Source organism: Uloborus diversus, chromosome 7 (assembly GCF_026930045.1).
Source record: "Uloborus diversus isolate 005 chromosome 7, Udiv.v.3.1, whole genome shotgun sequence".
Taxonomy (NCBI): domain Eukaryota; kingdom Metazoa; phylum Arthropoda; class Arachnida; order Araneae; family Uloboridae; genus Uloborus; species Uloborus diversus.
The window spans coordinates 145,641,925-145,669,860 of record NC_072737.1 but is presented as its reverse complement, the minus strand read 5'-3'; the positions used below and the strand labels follow the sequence as shown (position 1 = coordinate 145,669,860).

General features: G+C 32.8%; 1 protein-coding gene across 2 annotated transcripts in view; it reads right to left on the bottom strand.

Moving 5' to 3' along the window:
* LOC129225935 (LIRP-like) overlaps positions 1 to 27,696 on the bottom strand; it is a 67,214-nt gene extending 39,518 nt beyond the window's left edge. For both annotated transcript variants that reach the window (XM_054860477.1, XM_054860476.1), the window contains exon 1: positions 27,585 to 27,696. The gene's annotated coding sequence lies outside the window, so the exon portion shown is untranslated. The remainder of the gene's footprint in view (positions 1 to 27,584) is intronic.
* Between the last annotated feature and the right edge of the window lie 240 nt (positions 27,697 to 27,936).

Genomic DNA, 27,936 nt, shown 5'->3' with positions numbered 1-27,936 from the left:
ACTGCCGTAAGGTTTATAGTAAAGAAGAGAATCAACAAAATGGTTTCTCTAATGTAGCATACACATATTTTTATATGTTAATGGATGCATCGTGGTTGATTACATCAGATCTTGACATTTAGAAATTTTAATTATTTTAATATTTAAACTCGAATTTAAAGCAAGAAAGCGTAGGATTATCATAGATGCATATCATAGATATCTGTGATGATCACTGCCATTACATTGCATTACAAATTCCCAGCACACATTGGAAACTAGTGATAAGCATAATCGAAATTTCATAATCGAATCACTCGATTGTTCAAGATCACTCGAGAACTCGATTATCAGATCTAAAGTTCTTAATTATCACATCTCGAGTTCTCGTTTATCACCTCTCGAGTTCTCGATTATCACATCTGAGTTCTCAATTTCAAAAGATCTCGATTACTACTCGCTCGAGTTCATGATTTCAAAAGATCGCAATTGACAATCACTCGATTATTAGAAGTGCTCGATTCCCGAGATCTCGATTATCAATAGTTTTCAGTTACATCCATCACTATTGCAAACACGTTTGGAACGCTCTGATTCAGAAAAAGTTTTCCAGTAGAGTGAATCTGGCTCGAAAATGTGTCCCGAATGTACTCCGTCATGATAAAGTGTAGTGAAATGTGTCTGTATCTGTTCCAAAATTGTCTCGTTCAGGATATTAGTGAAATTTAAGTCTGGCAATACATATTGCGGGTACATTTGAGAGCATACTGGTGAAAAAAAATTGGGTACACTTGTGAAATCAACACTTTCTTTCGTATAAATACAATTTCAGCAGCTTTCTACAACGACCTTTCTATAACTGATCAATTAGGGTTGCCCAACTAGGGCAGCATGTCACAGAATTGGATCATTGAAATTTTTAGGGTGGGGGTTTTTTGAGGAGGTATTTTTCTCTTTTTTAGGGGGTCTTGCTTTTGGAGGGCGGTCTTCGTGATATTTATTTGGGTGCGCCCTCGATCTTAGAGGAAGATGGGCACTCCGGGATCAATGGTATTGACTGGACCAGTGAAAAGAACTTCTATTAGTCCACCGGCACTACATACCAAAATAGGCTTTCTCAGAAGTATGTAAGACTATTGACAACGCTGGTACTGGATTTTAGGACTTAAAACCGAAATTTTCGCGTGTTTGTGACGCAAAAATTTAAAAATGCTTTTTTTTCAAACCTCCCCTCCTCCTTCCGAGAGGAGAAATACTTGCCGCCGATTATTGTTGGACATCTAAGAGGGATGTTCTTCATGCCAAATCGAGGGAAAAAATTAAAAATTGCTCAGTTTTTGATAATTTCTTTAGATCATGTATAAGAATACATACATTTATTTCATACTTCGATTGTACTATGTCGCGAAAAATCTTTGAGTGATAGAGAAAAACTATTGCCATTTAGAGCATCATTTTACTCCAAGATCAGATGTTTTCCCCCATGTTGTCAGGGAGCGGACGGGTTGTAGGTTAGTGTAATTTGCACTGCATAGCAGAGAGCGGGACAGAAAAAAAAAAAAAAAAAAAAAAGAAAACGATTGCATTTTATCTACACTCTTTTTCTTTCTTCATTTTTAGATGACTAATTTGGAATTCATTAAAAGAAAATATGCAAGTTTCATGGAATCCTTGAGGAAGCTTTATGGAACTTTCGGGTTCCGTGGAATACCAATCAAAAGACGCTATTTTAGGGGGTGCAGAAGGATCAGTTTATATCAATTGCTTTATGTATTTGAGTCAGGGTTGTTTTGTTAAAACCACGTTGGTTTAAACCATGATTTAAACCGAGTGGTTTAAAAAACCTCATTGGGTTTTTTTTTCAATGGCTTTTTGAAAAACTTAATTGTCTTTCCTCAAATGTTTTCATAAATTTTACATAGTATTTGAAAGAGTGAATTCTGATTAGTGCAAAATTACCAGCAAAGCTTTATGGATAAATTACAGATTAAAAAAATTTTAAACTTATAATTTTTTAAAGTAATTTTCGAGTTTGCTAAATATTTTTTCCCTTTGCTTTATTTTTTTTAAATTAGTGCATTGTTTCTAATCAATGCAGCTTTTTCCATTAGGTACATAGGTATATGAGACAGACCAAATAAGCTTTTCTAAAATGACATGGACAAAAGTCTAAGTTGGTTTTTATTAAGCACTTTTATTATACATGGCTCTAATAATAGTATTCTCATCTGTAAATATACATTCAAATTCATTTGTATTCTTTCAATTGCGACATGTTTCCACCAAGGCAGAAAGAAATATTTACATATTATAAAACATGGCTTTTCTTAAGTTCTAAAGAGTTATTTTGCAAAGTGTTTTTGCCAAGACAGATAGTTATTTTGTAGCAAAAGTGATACATTTTGCTGAAAACAAATACATGACCATTCGTTTAGAATTAAATCCATGAGTCTGGTACAAACTGTTTTTACCCTAAAAGAGGATATTTCGATAATTGGGAATCTGACACGTTCGTTTCATTTTTTTCGTAAATATTTTGGTTTCGGTAACCCTTTTGCTTTATAGTAACCATATGGGAATAGATGTTTCCGTTCTCTTTGTTTGGATTTGCAACTAAAAATACCTCTCGCGCAGGCGCTGGGCCAAAAATTACTCAGCCAACCCAGAACTTTGACAGGAAGATTTCAAATACTCTTAGAAATTTTTCCAATTGCTGCCGAGTATTTTGACACCAATCATCAATGCATCTAAAAATAATCATTGTGCATAGTTTTCCAACTAAAGTCCCAAACATCGAAATACTTTCCAAACTTTCAGATAAGAAAAAAAAATTGAAAACCGATTGGTAAAGATTTTTTTAATCTTTCGGTGGATTTCAAAAGTCGCAAGAGGACAGGCTTAAAACTTTCGACAAAATGTACAATAACCTGGTAAGTAAATAAAGAAAGCCATTAAATCGACTCTACCCCCCCCCCCCCCCCCTCCTCCATAGCCCAGTAAATTTAGGATTTTTCCGCGCCACAAATTTATAATTAAGAAATATTTTCTAAATAAGTTCCTCACAGCACACTGTAACAAATTTCGTAAACGTTTCTGGATATATCGGAAACGTTTCCGAAATAGTAGGAATCCTTCATCCAATAGCGAACTCCTCATTATTCAGAAAGCTTTTTGTTATTTCAAGAAATCTAGAAGCGGAAGTGATGACGCAACGCTTCAAAACGTATTTCATCCTTCCAACACGAGCGCCAATGAGTCGGAAATATTTTTTTCTTTACCTATGGTTGCTGCAGTCAGCAACTGTTTAGCGTTGGATTGCTTGTTATTTCTTGTCTAGAGAGTAGCAAAATGTGTCGAAACTAATTTTACGCCTTTGCATTTTGGACTGCCCTTGATTTTTTAGACGATGTACGCAGCTATTAATTTATTTAATAACCATTTGCTTCTTTACAATTTCCAGTGCTACTATAATTAGATATATATTGTGTGTTCAAGCGTGAATAGTTTCAACACGTTTATACTTAATGAAACGAAACTCTTTGGATTACGTTGTAATGGAAGTACTTAGATTTTCTTTCGCTGATGTTCACTTGTAAGTATTAATGAATGTTTTAAAACATGTTGTTACATACATTTATATTTTTGTTGATTTGCATTTGATGAGGCTCCAATTGTAACTGTTTTTGGGCTTATCGAATTAATTTAAAGTTATCCTACATACCTATGTGCGCGGTGTACTATTTGTTGTAACCAACTGAAACTGATTAATTACGCAAAAGAAAAAAGATTTATATTTGAGAAGCAATCACAGAAAAGTTATTTCGAAATACTTGGATGTACATACATTTTGGTTCAAAAAGAAAAAAAAATCAGTTGTTTAATTCATTAAAAATATGGTAATGCAAATGTTTTCTAGTATTGTAATATGCTTCACAAAAAATGTGCCAGTATTATTTATCTTTTTTTATTATAATTTATTCATTCATTTAAAAAATATTTATACCATTAGAAAATGACCCAGTTATCTATTAGTAAGCAACATAGTTATGCAATTAATTCATGTGCTTATTCATTTTGTTAAATGTGGTTGACAATAAAAAAATTCCTTGACATTAGTTTACCTCACCAATTTCTGTGTTGGTACTTTTCGGTACACTTTGTACGTCAGAGAATTTGACTTGAGGTGAACGAATTCCGGAACGCGAAGGGTAGGTAAGTTCTGTCAAATTTTATTCGAAAATAAAAGCTATCAAGTTTGATACAAGATATGTTTTTAAGTTCTGCATTAAAAATACAATATGTTGATAATTTTGTCTTGAAAATATTGAGAGAAAAACTGAAGTTTAAGATTATTTAACAAACAATCCCACTTTTGAGAAAGCACCCCCCCTCCCCTCCCCTGACGATTTTGTGATTAGGAATGAAACTACTATATTATTTCAGAAATTTTCAAAAATTTATAAATTTGCATATGTAATGCTGTTAACCATGCTATTTGTCATTAGAAATTCAGAAAAAAAATATCCACGAATGATTCTAAAATTGCTTGTTTCATTGCTCTTATATATGAAAGAATTGAAACTGATATGGTACACTGTAAAAAATCTCGGAAAACTCTCTGAATATATAAAAAAGTTTTCCGTAATACACAGATTCGTACGCCCTCCGCAGTTTTCTGAAATAATCAAAAACGTTTCCCGTATAGCAAGAAAGTAAGAGTCGACGCATGCGCAGCTCACAATTTTATAGTCCAGCAGAAAATCTAAACTGAAACTTTCGAAAGCACGCAATGAAAACAAGTGCTGACTCATGTATGCGAAGTAACACTCATCAAGGGGATTAGTAGAAGTTTTGTTCCTCGCATGAATTCACTGAAGATAATTCTAAAGTCTTATATTTTCTTGCCTATGTATCGTCATAAGATTGAATTTGAAGCTATGTCACTTATTTTTAAGTACGAAGTGCAAATTCTCGACGCATGCTCGCGGAAGGAATACAAACTGAAATTGAAAACCAAATAACTACCGAGAGGACGCCATGTAAATTCATTGCGTCGCATAACTTGTGTAGGTAATTTACTTTTTTCTTGGATACTTTTCTTCTTTCTACCAAATGGGTAATTTTTGTTGGCAGAATTTTATTCTGTCATAAAAATCACCTTTTTGGTGACCAAAGCCTGCAAAAGACCACCACCGACGAATAGGTAAGTCGCTTTGCAACTCTATTACTTTAAAGAGATTTAGTTCATATAAATCTCGTTAAAAAAAAACTATTTTCTTCAGTATTATTTTTTCGTTGTGAACTATTGCAATTTGAAAATATTTTACATTACATAGAACACATATTTAAAGTGCAAGTGTGTCTAGTTTTATTCTGTAAAATTTATGAATTGAAGATTATAAAAAAATTTAAATATGTGTTATTGTGTACTTTGTTTTTATGTGTCAATCTCAGTTAATATTTGGCTATGTATCAAGCATTATGAATTAAATGTTATAATATGCAAATTGTCAGGTTTGATAGTTCGTCTTTAAGGTTGCATGTTTTCATTCTCTTGTAAACAGTGTAGCTAGATTGTATGAAGTAAAAAAAAAAAACTATCTCTTGTAATTAGGAACATAGTGCTTCAGTATTATCTAAATGACGATATCTCTTTAAATATTTGCATTAGCGAAACGCTTTAAATTAGTTAAATGTGTATTAATTTATTTAACAAATAGATACATATATGTATTTAAAAGTGTCTTCATTTTTTTCGTTTTACGAGCCTCAATTTTACCAAAAGCAAAAAAAAAAGAAAAAAAAAAAGATTTAATAAAATAATTTTGTATTTTTACACCATATTAAAGTATTTGACTTATAATTAATATGATACTTTGATTTATAATGTATGTGATACTTTGATTTATAATGTATATGATGTTGCTTTTTCAAGGGGGGGTGGGCGCTTCATAGCATTTTATGGGTGCACCATCACTTTTATGGTGGGGGAGGGGTTATTCTCGTATATATGAAATGGAATAATCATGTAATAGAGTTCAATGTTTTAATAAATAAAATATATAATGCATTTTGCGCACACAATAAAATAAAATCAGTAACCTATTTTGAATAAGTATTTATATTTGTGATGAGCTGGAAAAGGGCAAGAACAGAAGAATCAACCCGAATGGTTCCAGCAGGGGGACTTGGTGTCATATTTAAATTCATCAATTTCTCTGTTGGTACTTTTCGGTACACTTTGTTCGTCAGAGAAATTGACTTGAGGTGAACGAATTCCGGAACGCGAAGGGTAGGTAAGTAATGTCAAATTTTATCCGAAGATAAAAGCTATCAAGTTTGATACAAGATATGTTTTTAAGTTCTGCATTAAAAATAAAATATGTTGATAGTTTTGTCTTGAAAATATTGAGAGAAAATCTGAAGTTTAAGATTGTTTAACAAACAATCCCCACTTTTCAGAAGGTACCCCCACTCCAATTCCCCGACGATTTTGTGATTAGGAATGAAACTACTAGATTATTTCATAATTTTTCAAAAATTTATAACTGTGCATATGTTATGCTGTTAACCATGCTATTTGTCATTAGAAATTCCAAAAAAAAAAAAAAAATAATCCACGAATAATTCTAAAATTGCTTGTATTATTGCTCTTAGATATGAAAGAATTGAAACTGATATGGTATGCAATACTATAATAAAGAATTATGTTTTAGAAAAAATCACGGAAAAAGGATTCCGAAATTCTCGGAAACGTTTTTGAAAATTGTTTGGAGAATTCCGAAATACTCGGAAACGTTTTCGAAACTTTCATGAACCACAGCTGCACAGAATACTCAGAAACATTTCTGGAAATTACGGAAAGAGGATTCCGAAATACTCAGAAACGTTTCTGAAAATTACAGAAAGAGGATTCCGAAATACTCAGACACGTTTCTGGACATTACAGAAAGAGGATTCCGAAATACTCAGACACGTTTCTGGACATTACAGAAAGAGGATTCCGAAATACTCAGAAACGTTTTTGAAACTTTCATGAACCACAGCTGCACGATATACTCAGAAACGTTTCCGGATTTTTTTTACAGTGTATGCAATACTATAGTAAAGAATTATATTTTAGAAAAAATCACGGAAAAAGGATTCCGAAATTCTCGGAAACGTTTTTGAAAATTGTTTGGAGAATTCCGAAATACTCGGAAACGTTTTCGTAACTTTCATGAACCACAGCTGCACAGAATACTCAGAAACATTTCTGGAAATTACGGAAAGAGGATTCCGAAATACTCAGAAACGTTTCTGAAAGTTACAGAAAGAGTATTCCAAAATACTCAGAAACATTGAAAGAGGATTCCGAAATACTCAGACACGTTTCTGGACATTACAGAAAGATAATTCCGAAATACTCAGAAACGTTTTTGAAAATTTCATGAACCGCAGCTGCACGATATACTCAGAAACGTTTCCGGATTTTTTTTACAGTGCATGAAGAGTAAATCCTAAAAAGTCCCCAAAGATCCCATGTGAGCTTCCATCCAAAATGGCGGACCGAGTTATTAGGAAAACAAAAAGTACAAGATGGCCGCCTAGTACTTTTTGTTTTCCTAATAACTCGGTCAAGAATGAAGATTTTTCAGTTCTAAAAAAACCTGTATGCTATAAAAGTATGCTTAAAATAATCAGTAAAAAAGTTTAAACAATTGTTTTGACATCCAAAGCTAAAATTTCTATTTTCTACCTAATATGCAGCATAACAAATAAGCTACTAAAATAAAGATTTTTTATATATATTTTTTTTTAAATTTGAACTGCAAAATGATTGATATATTCCATTATTGAATAATAAAGTAGCTTTTATTCCATTTCTGAAAGAAATCTTGCTAATTGTAGGTTTGAAATGAGAATATGATAAGAGAAAAAAAAGTGACCTTATAATGAATTTTCAAAAATATTGCAGAATATTATTTATTTAGTACTTTAAAAACTGACATAATATCTTTTTGAAAAGCATGTAAAAGAAATAAAGAGAAAATAACAATATTAGTAAAAATTCAGAAAAAAAAGCATCAACATTTAATATCATCATCCTCATCTTCGAAACTGTGCACAGAAATTGAATTTTTACATGTTTAACCTAAACAGTACATGCAAAACTTGAAACATTAAAGGTGTGCGTTTTCATTGGCATCTAGATCAGTCTCACAGAATTACTGTTAGTTTATAGTCACAAAACATTAAATGCGGAATTCCTTCGGAAGCTTTGAGAAGTGACAAAAGCATTGTGAGCACCCCCCCCCCCCTTCTTTCAGAACACATCTCCATTTAATTGGATTCATATTTTTCTTAAGCCACTGATGTACATTTGAATAAACACTAAATGGATGCTGTGAAGCTATTGCTGCACTTGTGAGTGGAAGAGATGCCAGGTTATAAATTTTGAAGAAGCAGTGTTGGTTACTTCATTTATAGCGGTTATATCGTAAGATGTTTAGAGAATTAAGTGCTACTGCGACCGAAAAGATGTTTCAGCAACATTTCTGCAATTTGGGTGACCTTCTCTGGGTGAATCAAGCTAAAAAGTACTGAGCCGTGAGATTAGAGAAAGCAGTTGGAGATTGTCCTTTAGCAACTTGAAAGCTCAAAATTTACTCTTTCTGAATATAGCTGACGAGGAGTCGGAGTCACATCTTGTGACTGAGTGGAGCAAAAGAAAAGAATCCTTCAAGGGATGCAAGGCTTCTTGTACTTTCAATGTATTGCAGCATTTTTCTTTGTATTAAATTGGTTTGGGGGTAAAAAATACAGTGATGTTCACTTAGAACCGAGAGCAGATCTGTATCATTACCTATTACTGCGACTGGTCTGAGCTGTTCTGGCATGTTTTTATTGCAATTGAGTTAATTAATAAATTAGCTTTCCCTATCCACTTGTACAACAGTCATTCCTCTTAATCGGAAGTATTCCATCATAGTCTGAATTAATCTTGATTTGTTCTCAGAATTCCGCAAAAAGTTAGTCCATATAGTCATTCCTACTACATTTTCTTCAAAAGCAGTAGTCTCAGACATTTTCGACATCAATCTTCTTTGCTACTTCCCAATGTTACTTGGTAATGCATCAGCCAACACATGAGAACTTAGGGGACTTTTCAGGATTCGTTCTACAAATGTTCAGGAACTAATCGTGAAAAATTCAGCTAATTATAAATTTGTGGTGCGTCGACCCTATTTTTGGCCTAAATTACCGTCGAAGAAAGATTTATTTCTCGCCAAGAACATGCAGAACATTTTCTTTATAGCATCTTCTGTTAAAAATAGAACACATTACAAAACTTAAATATTATGTGCTGCTAACAAGTTTATTGAAGTATATAGCAAAAAAGATTTTTTGCTCTGTAAAAACAGAAGAGAAAACTTGATTTTCTACTTTTTTTGCACTTGATTTTCTAAAAGTCATCAAACTATTTGGAAAAACACGTTTAGATTCAAGAAACTCATCTATTTCTGAAGAGGATGGTATATGGCAAGTGACAGAATATTAATTTTTAAAATTCAAGTGTCATGTCTCCTTTTTCCTGGAATTCGCCTGGAGATAAGTAATAAAGAATGGCACCGACTGAGAATATTTGATATTTGAAGTAACTGTAAACGTTATTTACTGCTTTTGATTCTTTGGAGAAATATTTTTAATTTCAAAGAAACTTAAACTGCTTTCTTAAATGTTGTGTGCGGGGAGGGTGGGGGCGTTCATTTATTCACTGTAAATCCTGTAAATTCTTAGCATGAGAATTGCCGTGCGGGAGCAGCTAGTCAATATATAAAGATAAATGAGTAAAAACCTTAATCAAAGAAATTCAGAATTAAAGTAGAAATATTGAAGTAGTGTTAATTTTTAAAAACAAACAATAATCACTACTTTAAAAGTTAGTTTTTTTTGGTGGGGGGTGGGGTAAGGGCCCTTAAGATTTTTTGCAGGGAAGCCAAAAACTTACAAATCTGAGCCTGTTGGTGGCAAGGGCGCCCATATGCAAAATTTTAAGGGCGAGGGAGGCACAAAAATTTTCCCCATGGTTTAGCAGAATATTTTCCCCATGGAAATCGACTTCAGTACAGATTAGAAATATTAAAATTTGACATTTTTAATAACTTATTCGTTAATGGCTGGAACAGAAATTTTTATATATTTTTGCAAAGAAAAAAGCACTAAAAGCAAGGAAGTTCTCATTTTTAATGGAGGCTTGAGCTCCCCTTGCCCCTCTATATGGGAGCCCTTGGTTGGTGGGGCAAGCTTTTAAATCATTGCCAAAAACAAAAATGAATAACAGTAATTTTATGAGCATTTAAGAACATTTTTAAAAATCTTTTTTATTATTTTTATTTTTTTTACCATATACATGTTCGAATTAGATTCTAAAACTAATTTAAGCTGAAATACTGATTCAGTTCCAAAAGAATCTACTGCTGCAAGACAGCACTCGATTTGATCAATGTGGTCAACTGAGTTCTATAAAAGTCTAGCTTAAGCTCTTCGTTAAAGAGGCATGGTGCCACACATGATTCTGGGACGAGGCAATCCCTGCTTGACGTGCTTTACCAGCTGTCGCTTCCAGCGTGGCCATAATCCAATCTTGTTTACAAATTGGAGGATGGTCAAGTGCGTCAGCGAGGGATTTTCGTCAAAGCTTAAACTCTGCTTCGGAACCATATGTTGGCCACTTAATATTACACTGGACTTTTGCCTCTTTCCCATAGATCCTTGTCGCCACAGAAGTCTGGCGCCATACATATTTCGTGAGAGAAAAATAGGATTGAATGAAAAAAAAATCTTGTTTTCATACACTAAGTGGTGAATACTTTCTGTGAGTTTATAAATGTTTTTTTTTTCTTAATGTCGAGACTAGGACTGGGCGATATCAGAATTTTAATACCGAGATATATCGCTCACCAAAATCGATATTTTCGATATATCTATATATTTTGAGGGGGGAGGGTGCAAAGGATCGAAGAACAACAAAAAACATTTCCAAATATAATATCATTTCTCTAATTCAAAACTTTCCTGGAGGGGGGAGGAGGGCGTGCTCAATGCATGACAAAAGTGCTTCAAAAAGTTTTAAATATTCAATTCAATATTTTGTTTAAATCTTTCAATTTGAGCAGTCTCAATAATTTGAATTTACTTTGAACTATATTTCGTATTGATGTCTTAAATAGTTTGTTTTTAGTCATTTAATAGCCTTTGCTTTAGCACTTTTTACGTTGAGTAAGATTAAGTAAAATACTAATAATAAATCTTTAAAGAATGCAGCTATAAATGCACTGCAATTTGATATTTAACTTAATATTTTCGGGGGGGGGGGAATTAAAATTAAAAAATTTATTTATTTATTTATTTATTTTTTGAAAAAATATGAATATTATCAAAATTAATGCAGTAAACTTCTTTTTTGGCGTTTTTAAATAAAATATAAGACATTTTTTATTTCAATGAAATTTTTCATAAATTTTAAAATCGACGAATTATGTATATTATTCATTTATGTTACATTAGTAAATAAAAAAAATGCTTAAACGTAGTTACTTTTTATCTTCATCCGACGTTCTTAGGTAAACCATCTTGGTAAACCATCCAATAAATATATTCAGTAAATTACCGCCATTAGCCAGGGCTAAAGCAGAAATACTTGAAATACACCGCCAGCTCAGTCATTTCCAGCCGAGGACTGCAGTTTCGTGCTTATTAGCACTCATCAGCCCGGCATAGGAAAGTGACTTAGCTGGAGATGGAAAACCTCTTAAGGAAGCCAAGAGTGCGAAACAAACTGGTAGCTAATATAGAATTAGCAGACCAGACGAGTGACCGAAGCAATGGTTCGGTTCAACTTGAAGATTGAACGCGAGGCAAGGTATATTCAGTAAATTACCGCCAATTAGCCAATGCTAAAGCAGAAATACGTGAAATACACCGCCAGCTCAGTCATTTCCAGCCGAGGACTGAAGTTTCGTGCTTATTAGCACTCATCTGCCCGGCATAGGAAAGTGACTTAGCTGGAGATGGAAAACCTCTAAGGAAGCCAAGAGTGCGAAACAAACTGGTAGCAGTATAGAATTAGCAGAGCAGACGAGTGACCGAAGCAATGGTTCGGTTCAACTCGAAGATTGAACGCGAGGCAAGGTATATTCAGTAAATTACCGCCATTAGCCAGGGCTAAAGCAGAAATACGTGAAATACACCGCCAGCTCAGTCATTTCCAGCCGAGGACTGCAGTTTCGTGCTTATTAGCACTCATCAGCCCGGCATAGGAAATTGACTTGGCTGGAGATGGAAAACCTCACTGCTTCGGTCGCTCGTCTGGTCTGCTAATTCTATATTGCTACCAGTTTGTTTCGCACTCTAGGCTTCCTTATGAGGTTTTCCATCTTCAGCTAAGTCACTTTCCTATGTCGGGCTGATGAGTGCTAATAAGCACGAAACTGCAGTCCTCGGCTGGAAATGACTGAGCTGGCGGTGTATTTCACGCATCCAATAAATGTCATCAATCTACAAGCTCAAAAAAAAAAAAAAAAAAAAAAACACTATGTCCGCGAATTAATGTTAATGCTTACAACTTTCACAAAAAACACTATGTCCGCGCATTAGCAGTAATGTCTGGCGAGAAGTTCAAATCAGGGTTGCCGGCGATAACGCTTTAAAATTGGATTACCGTGTTATGATCGGAATAAAAAAATGTCCCTCTTATTATGATAATATCAAAGATATATAAAGCTACTACAATTTTCATTCAGTTATGAGTTGCACTCATTTTGATACGACAGCTCGAATGGAAATGATTGAGCTGGCGGCGTATTTTATTTAATCTCATTAGTTTTTTTCGTTTTTCATTTCTTTTTCAATACAAACATTTCTGTTCAGTATATTTCACAAACCTTTTATTCCGCGTAATATCAATGGTTTACGTTTAATCAGAATTATGAACCGTGTTGATACCTCCATTGGTTAATTTTTAATTGTTGCATTAAGATGCTTTTTTAACCACCACGCATTCACTTTTCAGGGCCCACGAGAAGCCATATCAGCCTCGTCAGAAACTAGGGGCGCAGTCCTTAGAAGGGCCCCGCTCTTGAAAATTTTAAGGGGGATAGGATCTGGAGACCAATATGACAATGGGTTCACCTTGACCTTTGGCGGCCCTGTAGTTAATTTTCCCTTGTACTATAATTAAAAATAACATAACTGATTGAAGAATGCAGTTAATTTCTTGAAATTTCAAGCCCTCATCCATCATACACTGTAAAAAATCTCGGAAAACTCTCTGAATATACAAAAAAGCTTTCCGTAATACACAGATTCGTACGCCCTCAGCAGTTTTCTGCTCTTATGAAAAACCTTTCCCGTTTAGCAAGAAAGTAAGAGTCGACGCATGCGCAGCTCACTCGGCAATTTTATAGTCCTGCACCAAATCCAAACTGAAACTTTCGAAAGCACGCAATGAAAATAAGTGCTGACTCATGCATGAGAAGTAACACTCTTTAAAGGGATTAGTAGAAGTTTTGTTCCTCGCATGAATTCACTGAAGATAATTTTAAAGTCTTATATTTTCTTGCTTATGTATCGTCATGAGATTAAATTTGAAGCTATGTCACTTATTTTTAAGTACGAAGTGCAACTTCTCGACGCATGCTCGCGGAAGGAATACAAACTGAAATTAAAAACCAAATAACTGCCGAGAAGACGCCATGTAAATTCGTTGCGTCGCATAACTTGTGTAGGTAATTAACTTTTTTCTTGGATACTTTTCTTCTTTCTACCAAATGGGTAATTTTTGTTGGCAGAATTTTATTCTGTCATAAAAATCACCTTTTTGGTGACCAAAGCCTGCAAAAGGCCACCACCGACGAATAGGTAAGTCGCTTTGCAACTCTATTACTTTAAAGAGATTTAGTTCATATAAATCTCGTTAAAAAAAACTATTTTCCTCAGTATCCTTTTTTCGTTGTGAACTATTGCAATTTGAAAATATTTTACATTACATAGAACACATATTTAAAGTGCAAGTGTGTCTAGTTTTATTCTGTAAAATTTATGAATTGAAGATTATAAAAAACTTTAAATAAGTGTTATTGTGTTTCAAGGGAGGTGGGCGCTTCATAGCATTTTATGGGTGCACCATCACTCTTATGGTGGGGGGGGGGGATTCTCGTATATATGAAATGGAATAATCATGTAATAGAGTTCAATGTTTTAATAAATAAAATATATATTGCATTTTTCGCACACTGTAAAAATAAAATCAGTAACCTATTTTGAATAAGTATTTATATTTGTATTGAGCTGGAAAAGGGCAAGAACAGAAGAATCAACCCGAATGGTTCCAGCAGGGGGACTTGGTGTCATATTTAAATTCATCAATTTCTCTGTTGGTACTTTTCGGTACACTTTGTTCGTCAGAGAAATTGACTTGAGGTGAACGAATTCCGGAACGCGAAGGGTAGGTAAGTCCTGTCAAATTTTATCCGAAGATAAAAGCTATCAAGTTTGATGCAAGATATGTTTTTAAGTTCTGCATTAAAAATACAATATGTTGAAAGTTTTGTCTTGAAAATATTCAGATAAAAACTGAAGTTTAAGATTGTTTAACAAACAATCCCCACTTTTCAGAAGGTACCCCCCTCCAATTCCCCGATGATTTTGTGATTAGGAATGAAACTACTAGATTATTTCATAATTTTTCAAAAATTTATAACTGTGCATATGTTATGCTGTTAACCATGCTATTTCTCATTAGAAATTCAAAAAAAAAAAAAAAATAATAATAATAATAATAATCCACGAATGATTCTAAAATTGCTTGTATTGTTGCTCTTAGATATGAAAGAATTGAAACTGATATGGTATGCAATACTATAATAAAGATAAATTATATTTTAGAAAAAATCACGGAAAAAGGATTCCGAAATTCTCGGAAACGTTTTTGAAAATTGTTTGGAGAATTCCGAAATACTCGGAAACGTTTCCGAAACTTTTATGAACCACAGCTGCACAGAATACTCAGAAACGTTTCTGGAAATTACGGAAAGAGGATTCCGAAATACTCAGAAACGTTTCTGAAAATTACAGAAAGAGGATTCCGAAATACTCAGACACGTTTCTGGACATTACAGAAAGAAGATTCCGAAATACTCTGAAACTTTTTGAAACTTTCATGAACCACAGCTGCACGATATACTCAGAAACGTTTCCGGATTTTTTTTACAGTGTACAGAACTATAAAAAGTTATGTATTTTTGAGTCAGTATTTCAATTTCTCCGTAATTATGTCCCGTATTTCTGTTTCAACCGATGTATCGGACGGATAGAAATCTAAATATCGTTACCGTGGTAATAGTTATATATCGATATATGACGATATATCGGTATATCGCCAAGCCCTAGTCGAGACCAAACTTTGAACAAATCTGAATGCTGCTTCTCTAGAACAGCAAGTAAACAAAATAAAACTATTTCAATTTGCCCCGCATGCACTTGACTAAAGGGATTGTTTCCATCAGTCAAAAGTACTACTTTTAGTCACTGAAATTGATAGAATAAGCAAAACAGTAACATGAAGCCAGAAAATACTTTTATTTTCCCAACAGTTATTTTTTAGTTTATTTTTTTAAATGCCGATTTTGGATATAAGGCGTGGTCTTTATGACGTTACAAGTGATGAACTTTGGCGTTTACTCCACTGGTACACTAAATGCTTACGCTTGCTGTATACCGCGTTTCCAGCTTATGATAATTCAGAAGCGAATTGAATATTGCGCTCTACGCTTGCTATCAACCCTATCGTTGCCAGTGCATGACGAGGGTAAAGATGCAAATTAAAAACTGCGCTCTGCTGTAATGGCATCAATGAATGGTATTTCATCACTTGTGATGTCATGTGTAGAAGCGTGAAAAATGAAAATGAATCCGCGCATCGATTAAAATATTTTTTAAAAAATATTAAACTTGGTCAAATTATTTTTAAACGGTCAAATAGTATGATTTTGAGCATGCTCTTTCATAAAAAATACTTCTAATATTTTGGAAACGACCCCACATTGTACAAAGCATTTAAAATAGAAATAAGCTTTACATTAAATAAATAAATACTACACTGAGTATTAGTAGGTCTCCATTAATATTTCAAATATTAATAATAAGATTTTTATCATTTTGTAATAAAAACACTATTTTTTGACTCACAAAAAAATATCACAATATCAGTTTCGTTGTTTGAAAATTGCTTGTATATTTATGCTTAAATCTTGAGAGTTATTCTTTTCTGATTAGAATAGACTACCTGTGTTACGACATAGACAAAATATCACCAGATATGTGTTGCTAGAAACAAAATAAATATTTCACCATTTTATTTTGCCGTACATTCCCCTACAATCAGAATTTCAAACTTAAGCAGGTTAGGATGACTGAGGTTAACTATTTAAAGAAATATGTTTTTAATGCCTTACAAAAAATTTTACGTTATTTCAAAAACATTATTTTAGAGGTATTGTTAGGACACATGCAAAACCGCACAAGTAAAGTACTAAATTCGAATTAATTTGAGGTAATCTAGGATCTAGTTGAGGTTGATACGTAACGCTTGTTATTATCACAGCATCAATAAGAGGTCTGCCAGTTTGTTTTTGACAGGTTTTTGAGTACTTGGTTATGATGGGGTCATTTCCGAAATTTTAAAAACATTGTTTTCTTAAAAACATGCTTAAAAACAGATGATCTGACATTTTTTAAAAATAATTTGACAAAGTTTAATATTTTTAAACAATTATTTTAATCGGTGCGCAGATTGAATTTCATTTTTTTCGCTTCCGTACATGATATCACAAGTGATGAAATGCCATTCACTGATGCCATTAGCGCAGAGCGCAATATTTAATTCGCTTCTGAATTGTCATAAGCTGGAAACGCGGTAGACAGCAAGCGTAAGCATTCAGTACGCCAGTGGATTACGCGCCAAACTTCATCATTTGTGACGTCATAAAGAAGACCAAGCCTCATTTGAAATTTGAATCGACATTTTAAAAATAATTAAAAATTAAACGTTTTAAAAATAAAAGATTTCCCTCACTCCATGTTATTTATTTTGCTCATTCTATCAACTTCTGTGACCAAAAGTACTACTTTTGACTGAAGGAAACAACCCCATTGTGTCCTCCAGCCCTGCTCGATATTTTGACTTTATGTATGCTTACGTTGAAAATCCGAATTTAAGCACTTTGTCTGTGTCTGTGTGTATCTGTGTGTCTGTATATCTATATGTGGCACTCTAGCACCTGAACGAATGGACCCATTTTGAAAAAAAAAAAAAAAAATTCGAAAGGAGAGTCGATCGAGAGTGTTCTTAGCTAGGTTGCGTATTCGGATGCCATTAACTAAGAAATATATTCATTAAAAACCTCTAAATGTTTTTTCGCGATTTTTGCAGTGAAAACATTGTTAAAAATTTAAAAATTTTATACCAAAATAAAGAGTAGTTTTTCTTCATCTGACAGAATATGTGTGGAACTTCCATGTTAGATAGAATTCGAATTGCAACGTTTTTTTTAGCCAATTTTAAATACGGCTAAGTCTTTATTCACGCGATTGGTAACCGAATTCATTGTTGGCCGACAAGGAAAGAAAACGCAATGATTTAAAATGTGTATCTATTGCCAGTTTATATTTGTTAACAAATAAAATACCTGTAATTGATTTTTAATGGCATACGACTTTTAATAGGATCTTCATATTTACCTCCTGATTCTACATTCGTGACTCAGTCGGGTTTTTTTTTCTGAATTTTTATAATTTTAGTTACTTGTATTGCTCTATACCAATAATCAACATAAGCAACAAAGTAAAATATATATTTTTACAAGCAAGCTGCTTTAAGTGTTCGAGCTTTTATAACCAATTGAAATTGTACTACAACTTTGGCGCTTTATTTAAGCAAACAGTAATTCCTTCTAGAACTTTTGTCAAAGTTCCAGGTAACTCTAGGGTTCAGCAGGACTCAGGTTGAAGAAACATTTGAATGAAAACAATTATATGACCACTCATGTCATGTTCATTAAAACAAATGAATTCAAATGACTTTCGTATATTAAACTTCTTAAATCAGAGTATGTTTCTTGATCATAAAATTATGTTAATAAAAGCAATTTTACCTATATATTATTAAATTCGGCAAAATATTTCCTAAGTTTCTTGATTACAGCTCAAAATTTTCGCAAGAAATCTCAATTTACGTACAAACCATATTTGTTAATGCTTTTTCCTGGTTAAATAATGTAAATAAGTAAATGTGATTTTTTTAATTTTTTTTCTTTCATTTTTATGGAATGAAAATAAGGACGAAAATCGAACAAGTCAGTTCACCCCTTTTTAGTAATTTCGCATATAGGTCATTCTTCAAAAGTGTAACTTTTCTGTCACATGCCTTTTAGAGTAAAAACTTTAAGGAACAACTCAGTTAACAATGCTTTTTAATTTCATCAAAAATATATCTATTTAAACCTGCCATTATTTTTTCAATAATATTTTTATTTTAGTATATTTTTGGTTCACAACATGTGAATTCTCACCTCCGTGGCATGGCTTACACCTTGTGTGAATGTTTATGCTGCTCAATTACTTGTTTAATTAAATATATATACTTATTTATTTGTTATTCCTTTCACAAGTATCTCAAATACTAATTGTTTAAGTATATTTAATTTTTTTTAATTGTGTTTTACTTCGTTTTAGTAGGATAAGACACGTGGCAGTTATGACATCACATTTTATTTTCCATGATACAAGGGAGCCCCCTTGTTTATTATTTTCAGCTATAAAAAAGTTGTAAAACTTTTGTCGAAAAACAAGAAGATCGATTTTGTTTTAAAGAATTTAGTGCGGTTAATGTGACTTCTCACCTCCGTGAACTTGAATTTTAGGGATGTAAATTAATGTAAAGAAAAGAAGTGAGCATGTTTTCATATGATTAACATGTGCAGATTGTAGCAATAAAGAAAAAAAATATTTCCTTGAAAAATGTATCGATTAGGCCTATATTAAGGGAAAATTCCTCACCTCCGTGACAGACCTTATCAATGTCCTTATTTCTGAGATGAAAATAAATGATGGAGGGGAAATTCATCAATCTTATGCAATCTAACAAAATTATTAATTGCCAGTATATTCTCAAATTTACTAAATGCGCTTTTTTAACACACATTTGAACTAAAAGGATAACTATTAATTAAGCCGTACTTTAATTAAGATAGCTTAATGTTAGATTCCCACTAATCATTAAAATAGCTCATTGTTTGCACAATTAACAAAATTACAACTTTGATATTAAATTAACCTCGATTTTTAAACATTGAAAGTTTTTTTTCATTATTATTATTTTCGTGAACAAGGCATTTTTTAAATTTTTTTTAAATTTTTGAGTAAAATAATTGGAACTTAGCTGGGCCATTGTATGTGGTTTCTTCTAGTAGGTATCACTTTCATGTAAGAATGAAAAGAAAAAGAAAGAAAGAATACAAAAGGTTTCGAAATTGAAAAAATATTTGAGTTCAAAAGTTTCCCCATATTCTAAAGATTTTTAAATTAGTGCATTGAACAAAAGTGGTCATATACTGAAAGTTTCAGCTGTAATGAGCAGCTAAAATGAAAAATGTATTGAAAAGATTTTTTCTTACCATGTCCGTTCATTTGATACGTGTCATTACAATTTGTGCGTAAATATTCATTTTTATTTATGCAGTTAGACATATTTTCTGATTTGTTTGTCAATAATATTGTTTTCCAAATGAATTATTCTAATTACTTATGATCATTTTCAATCACACTTATTTTGAAGTATTTATTCCTAATACAGAAATATATAAATTCTTGGTATAATTAAAAAAAAAACTTTGTTTCGTGTTTTATAGAAGTTATGCACTCGAAAAATACTAATATTATATATGCATGGTATTTATTTGTAGTTTTTACAAATCATTATGATCTGTGAATACCATAAATAAAAACCATTATGATAAACATCATAATGATTTTTATTTATAGTATTCATATACAATAATGATTTGTAAAAACTACAAATAAATACTTTGCAATTCATTTATTCTTATATATATTAGTATTTTATTATTATCACTAGAAATATATATAAGAATACTAATATTATATGAATACTACTATTATATTAGTATTATATAATATTGGTATTCATCCAACAAAAACCATTATGAATAATTCATTTGAATATACTACTATGCCAAAAAATAATAAAATAATAATCCATAGAATGTAAGCAGAATTGTATCCGGCTCGGTAATTAGTAGATAGCTTTTGTCTTTCCTCTAGCTTTTATCTTCACATGTCCAGGTCCATCAGTACCATGTTTGCGGTTTTCTCGCTGGTGCATTGACACAAGTTTAATTACCAGTCTAAAGATGTACTCAGCTTCTTCATGAGGTTTTCGTCTTAAACTCTATCATGACTATTCCAGACTGACGAGACGAGCCCAATCGAGGGAGAAATTGCTACCTCAGGATGTTGTAATGAGCTATTCGGTGCTTGCTCCGGCAATGCGGCTAACTCACAGAATTTTATTTTCGTATATTTAACTGATTAATTAAAATTCGTAGTTACTATTTTATGACCAATTAATCCTCCGAATCAGAAATATCATTCAAAAGATTTTGAAAAGTCTTCTGTAGCCGTCTCACAAATAAACAAATTAATTCATAAGTTGTTCGCAAAATAAATACAAATGAAATTAAAAAATATATAATTAAAACACAATAAGCAACAAATACAGGGCCTTCATTTAAAAATTCTCCAGGGAAGGTCAAAGGGAAAATCTCAATGAATAATATATTCCGAAAAACAACAAAAACCAAGCCAACATCGAAAATAAATTAATTTCTCAAAGTCAGGGGGAAATTTCTCCCTTCTGCCCCACCCCCCCGTCCCCGGATGACGGGTCTGATGGCCTGAGTTGAGTATAAACATAAATTATGCTTGCATTGTTACTACGCGATATTTATTTAAGCATAATTATGGTGAAATAAGAATGAAGGCACAGCAAAAATCAGTGTACTCATTTTTCAGTTGTTTGGAAGATTTTTTTTTATTTTCTGTTAACAAAAAATTCAAGCACTGCCGTTTGGTGCGCCAGTAAGATATTTATTTATTCCGCTATTTTATTTTAGCTCCACTTATATTGTATAGATGGCAGCACCAATTTACTTTTCATTTACTCTATGTCCGGAAACTTGTCAGGCCTACGGAATAAACTCGAGATTTCGAATTTTTTCAGAGGGGGGAGGGGAGAGCCGTGAAGGATATACTCTCAGTGAAAATAACACTAAAAACCACAAGAAACACCCAGCTTTCATGTCAATGCATTAATTATTCAGAAACCGGGCACCGGCAATCGGCCTCTACCCCCCCCCCCCCAGATCTCCCTAAATAACGGACTTAGTTCGGAAAAAATAAATAAATAAATAAATAAAAGAAACAATTCTTTCGTTAAAAAACTGAAACAACTTCCTGTGATGAACGGGATATTTTTTCACGTAAGTATATTTATTTTTCACAATTTTCTGAAAATTTTCTTCAAGGTTTATTTATTAACGAATAAAAATTAAATAATTACTAATTTAGATTTGTCGTGATTAAAGTCTTGAAATTACAATGTGCAAAAGTTCTTTAATACCTAGAAAAGGTTTTTCTTTCTTTCTTTCTTTTCTTTTTCTTTTTTGATGAAACAAATTTTTAAAAAATACTAAAAAAACTTCACTGGTCTGCGAAATAGTTTCACAATTGAATTAAATACCCTAGCTAAAATTCAGCGATAATAAAAATATTTTAATTGATTTATCAGCATAGACGTAGCTTCGGAGATCATTGTACACATGTCTTGCACCCCAACTTGCTGGGAATTTATTTTTTGGCACCTGCATTCCGAAATTAGAGAGACAATTATCAAAAATAGCAAACTTTTTTTTTACTGCCAATAAGGCATTATGAAGTTTAATCGAACTCGCTTATAGCGAGTCCTATTTTAGCGAAAACTCGGATTTAACGAGGAAATAAAAAAAAAATTGTTTGGTACAATGTACAATCTGTGGGAACAAAACTCGCTTTTAACGAGCAGATTCAGCTTAAAGCAAGCAATATTTTAGCCATTCATAAAATGTCAGTCGATTTTCTCCTCAGAAAAGATGACTGTATTTTTGAAAAAATATCATTAACATTTGGAATTCAACCGAAAGTTAAAGATAAGACATAAGTCATGAGAGCAAGTGATGACATGGACTTTTTTTTTTTTTTGAAATTCGTGGAGCAAAAGCAACATTTCAAAATTACATTTTTGTTAAGGAGAATGTTTTCATTTCCGAGATGTACTTCCGAGGATATTGTAGCTGAAAGTTAAGAGAGAGAGAAAAAAATGAAAGCGACCACCAAAACGACAAATGTGAAGAATTTGAAATTTCAAGTAAAATAGTCCTCTACATACTTGTCCCTAGAGGAAAATTCCTAACTCTCATTTTCCTCCTCAAAAACACCAAAAATAATTCAAAAACGCATTTTTGGGACTTCAATTTCAAAAAATTTCCGGAAGACAGTCGCTCATTTGACCTTTCCCCCTCATTTTAAAAAAATATCCTTGAAAGGTGTTATGGTGATATTTAATTCAATTCTTTCCAGCTAGAGATTCCAAGGGGCCCTTTCCAAAGGTCTCAACGTATAAAGCTTAAATTGCGTTTTTGAAACCTCAATGTAAAAAATTTCTGGAACAGCTAGTAAATTCTGATCATTCTTCAAAAACCATAAAAGATATTATCTGAAATGTGTTAATTGGGCTTCATTCTCAAAAAAATTCTCCAGAACCTTCCTCATTTTCTTTACATGACCAATCACCAAAGATAATCTAAAATTGTGTATCTAAACTAATTTGCAAGGAAGAAAAACATTCGACTTCATTAAAGAAAAATTGACTTCATTTTTAAAAAACAATTTGGAGGAGAGAATGCGGTTCCTTTTTCCCTTAGTTTTACTAAAAATGCGAATTTTTATGTGCATTTTGGAAATTTCTCCGGAGGTGGAAGCTGGAATTTGTCCCCCCACAATTTCTAACACCAAAAAAAATTGATTAAAAATGCGTTTTTAAGACTTCAGTTTGTAAAAGTTTCCGGAGGATATGATTCGATCTCCTAATCTCCGTCCTTTCTCTGATTCAAAAACAGCAAAAAACGTTTAAGGACTTATATCTTTTGGTGCTTATCTTTTCTTCAAAGCAATAAATTGCACTGAAGGTATTTTTCCGTGTTAAATGTATCTTATATTTTTTAAATTTACTTTTTTTCCTTTTTTATAAATTAAATTTTAATAAAGGAAATTGAAGCAGGTTTGGTAAGGACGGCAGTCTGCCTGGCCTCGAAAAAACAAAGCTGGGGAAAGGGGCAGCAAAAAACCGTCATCTTGTTGCACATTGCCCCTCCCCAAACGTGAATCCAGGCTACATTCATATCACTGAGCGAAAATTAAAATAATAATTTTTAAAAAAAATCGTGATTGAATGAAGGGTAGGGGGGGGACTTGCAGTAACTGAACCATCTGAACTGAAATCTTGTTGAATTGCTGGCCCTCCTTGCCTCCAAAAATAAACAATGTGAGTCTTGAGCAAAAAAGGTTCGAGACTCCTGAGGTTGGACCTCCCTATGCTACAAAAAAGTTGCACGTTCTTCTCTAAACCAAAAAATAAGTGCAGAGTTATCACACATGATTCAAATGCACCCTGAGTTAAAGTTTTTTTTCACATATTATTTTGCATATTCGTATAATCCCTTGCAAGGAAAAACCTAACAGGGTATCCGGTCGGAAACAATTCATACCGAAATATATTTTCAAATGTTCTTTTCTTCCGGACACGATTAGGCCATCGCGTCCGCAGAAACAACCCCCAGGGGCAACGAGCCTTGAGGAGGTGGACACGCATCGCCTGTCATCTGCCTAAAAGTAAACAATTTATAGTTTTTCGAGACCTAACACGTCGTTGAATCTTGAGTGAGCTGAAAATTTTTTTACGGTAAAGTGTTATTGCGTTTCAAATACTTTGGATGAATTTGAGGCAATTTATTAATTGCGCGGGTATGACACATTTCTACATATATTTCCACTATATTCCCGGGATTGTAACCGTTAGGTTTTAATGGGGTCGTTTTCAAAATTTTTAAAGTATTTTTTTCTGTAAGAGCATGCTTAAAAACATACGATTTGACCATTTTTAAAACATGGCAAAGTTTGATACTTTGCAACAAATATTTTTATTGGTGTGCAGATTAAATTTTATTTTTTACGCATCTGAACATGACATCACAAGTGATGAGATGCCATTCACTGATGCCATTCGCGCTGAGCACAATATTTAATTCGCTTCTTTACTCACATGTACTGGCAACAATACAGTTGATAACAAGCGTAGAGCGCAATATTTAATTCGCTTCTTGATTATCATATCGTGGAAACGCGGTAGACAACAAGTGCAAGCATTCAGCACGCCAGTGGAATAACGCGCCAAAGTTCATCACTTGTGACATCATAATGAACACGCCTTGTTTGAAAAATCGAATATTTAAAAAAAAAATAATTGAAAATTAAATGTTCTGAAAATAAAATTTTTTCCTCGCTCCTTTTTTTTTTTTTTTTTTTTTTGAGCTATCACGATTGATTATTGCTTTCATTTGACTGTTTTAATGTGCTATCATTTTATTTTCCCACCAGCACCATCCGCACCATCACCGTCGACAGGCTCCTCACGATGCTGCTCCTCTAGCGAAAGCTGTCTCCAGGTTGCGTCAATATCCTACACTTACACGCATACATACACGCACGTAAAAAAAAAAAAAAAAAAACACATACACACACATACATACACCGACCAGTGTTGCCAGATTGGGGGAAATTTCCCCATTTTGGGGAAATCTGGTGATCTCTGGGGAAATTTTGGGGAAATGAGTTTTGAGGGGGATTCTTTGGGGAAAAAATTTTTTCTTGGGGAAAACCTGGGAAAAGAAAATCCTCCGGGAAAAAAGAAGTTACATTTTTTGTATCATACAGCGTTGATTTAGCTTTGATCAACTTTATGGAATTCGCATTTCGCATTATGTGGAATATTATGCTATGGAATTCGCATTAATGTTCTGCGTGAGTAACTAGTTAATACGTGAAACGGGTAAAAATAAGTGTGATGAAGAATGTTCTTGGATAAATATATAAAACAAAGTAGAAAAAAAAAACATTTGGCTATTTCTTATCTTTCGGTCAGACACTTGTATTTATGACTAGTGGCACCCGCACGGCTTTGCCCGCTGTAGAAAATCAAAAGGTCTTTTGGTTCCTCTGTACATTTACAAATAATGCATGATGAATTTCTCGCCAATTGGCTTGGCCACGTTACGTTTTTGTGCCAAATTTCATGAAAATTGGCGTAACGGTCTAGGCGCTATGCGCGTCACAGAGATCCTGACAGACAGAGAGATATCCAGACAGAGAGACTTTCAGCTTTACTATTAGTAAAGAAGATAAAGATAAAGAAGATAAAAAAGAAAGTGAAAATGGGAAGGAAAAAAAAATTGGGGAATTTTATAAGAAAATTTGGTTATTTGGGGAAAAAATAATTTTTCAGGAGACAAAAATATTAAAGGAAGCCGATTCATTTTATGAAAATATTAGTGGAAAAATAATTTTTGAATTTGGGGAATTTTGATAGAAAACATCGCTTTTTGGGGAAAAGTTGGAAGGGAATTGGGGAAATCTGGATTTGACCATCTGGCAACACTGACACCGACACACATACACAAACACATACATACACCTACACACATACACAAACACATACACACAACTACCCTCACACTCATGCCTGCACACAGACGCAAACACATATGCCTACACACACATAAACACACACGCCTACATACACACACTCATGATTGCGAAAAACATAATTTGAATTCAAGAGGTCAAAATTAAAATTATTTTTTTTTTTTTATTTTATTTATTTATTTTATTTTATTTATTTATTTATTTATTTTTTCTAATTCTATCAATTTCAGTGACTGAAGTACCTCTGACTGATGGAAACAACCCCATTGTACCGGGTGTGACATATTTCTGCACATGCTTCTAATATAGTCCCGAGATTTTAAACGTTCAGTTTTAATTGTGATACATTCGAATGCAAGGTATCATCATGTATCAAAACTTGAAGTGTCAACTTTCAAAACAATATTTTTTGATCTCGAAAAACAATGATTTGCACGCTATGCGGGTATGATTGTACGGTCACGCATAAATATTCCGCTAATTTAAAAAAGAAATTTAAAACTTAGTTTTTCAAATACGAGTATTTGGTGGATTTATAACATAATAGTATGACAACTATTTAAAAAAGTAAGTTTTTAACTAACAAGATAAGTTTCATTAAAATGCAATATTAAAGTTTGTGGAGAGAAAACGGCAACAGTGATTTGAGTAATGGGAAATTGTTTGCTAATTGTTTGCGTGTTCCACGTTACGATTATTTCCCCAATAACTTCTAAATGTTAATCTTCCACATAAATGAGAGTCGTTTCCAAAATTTTAAAAGTATTTTTTTCTGAAAGAGCATGCTTAAAGACATAGGTTCTGACCATTTTTTAAATAATTTATTTAAGTTTAATATTTTTAAAAAATTACTTAAATCGGTGTGCTTTCATTGTTTACACTTCTGACGTGCGACATCACAAATGATGAAATGCCAATGTTGCCATTCACAGAACAAAATATTTAATTCGTATCTTTACTCAGGTGTATTAGCAACAATATGGTTGATAGAGCGCAATTTTAATTTGCTGCTTGAATATCATAACGTGGAAACGTAGTAGAAAGATGCGCCAAATTGCATCATTTGTGACGTCATAAAGACCACGCCTTGTTTGAAAAATCGGACATTTAAAAAAATGAATTTAAAAAAAAAAACAACTGTTGGGAAAGTGAAAGCATTTTCTGGGTACATGTATTTTTTTTTTTGCTCATTCTATCCATTTCAATGACTAAAAGGAGTAGTTTGGCTGAAGGAAACCACCCCATTATCATAATGTGGGACAGTTCAAACTGACTAAAACGTTTTCATTCCTGAAATAACTGTTGCCATTTTAGGTCTTAGTATACTTCAATTTTACATTTTAATGAAACTTTTAATGTTAGTTAATGACTTAACTTTTTATATTTGGCGGATTGTTTTATATTTTAATAGATTAATTTGATTGTTTGGGTTTTTTTTTTCTTTGTTCTTCCCGTATTTTTTAACTTTTTTAGTACCTTTTTCTGTTTGAAATTCAAACATTGAATTTTAAAGTTCAGCCGCATTGATTTTGTCAACGTTTGACTAGCATTTAAGTTTTTTGCTTTAAGTATTTTGAAAAATAATTTGCAAATACTCCTTAGATTTTTAAATAGTGATTATTCCTCCATAATAAATTCTACGTATGCAAATTTAACATCTAACTCGTAATTAATAGAACGTATTTTCTTACCTTTCATTTTATTCCAATATACATTTTCAAAAAGTACCACAACAAGCAAACTGTTTTCATGTTCCAACTAATCATGCTTTGTTCCAATATAAATAATGGATTATGTTGCCGCTCTCGTTGGAAAATGGATTACATGTGATCAGCTTTTAAAATATTTGCAGCTCTACATATTTAATTGCGGAAATAGGAAATATCATCGTGCGTGCGCGACATGAAATTGTCACGTGATAAAATCATTACTCCATTATCTGCAATTGAATGGGGTACGTTGTATTTAATTCATTATTAAATTGGATTTAATGAATCTTAACAGTTTGTCACGTGGTGCAATAAGCATTGAACACCAAGAAAA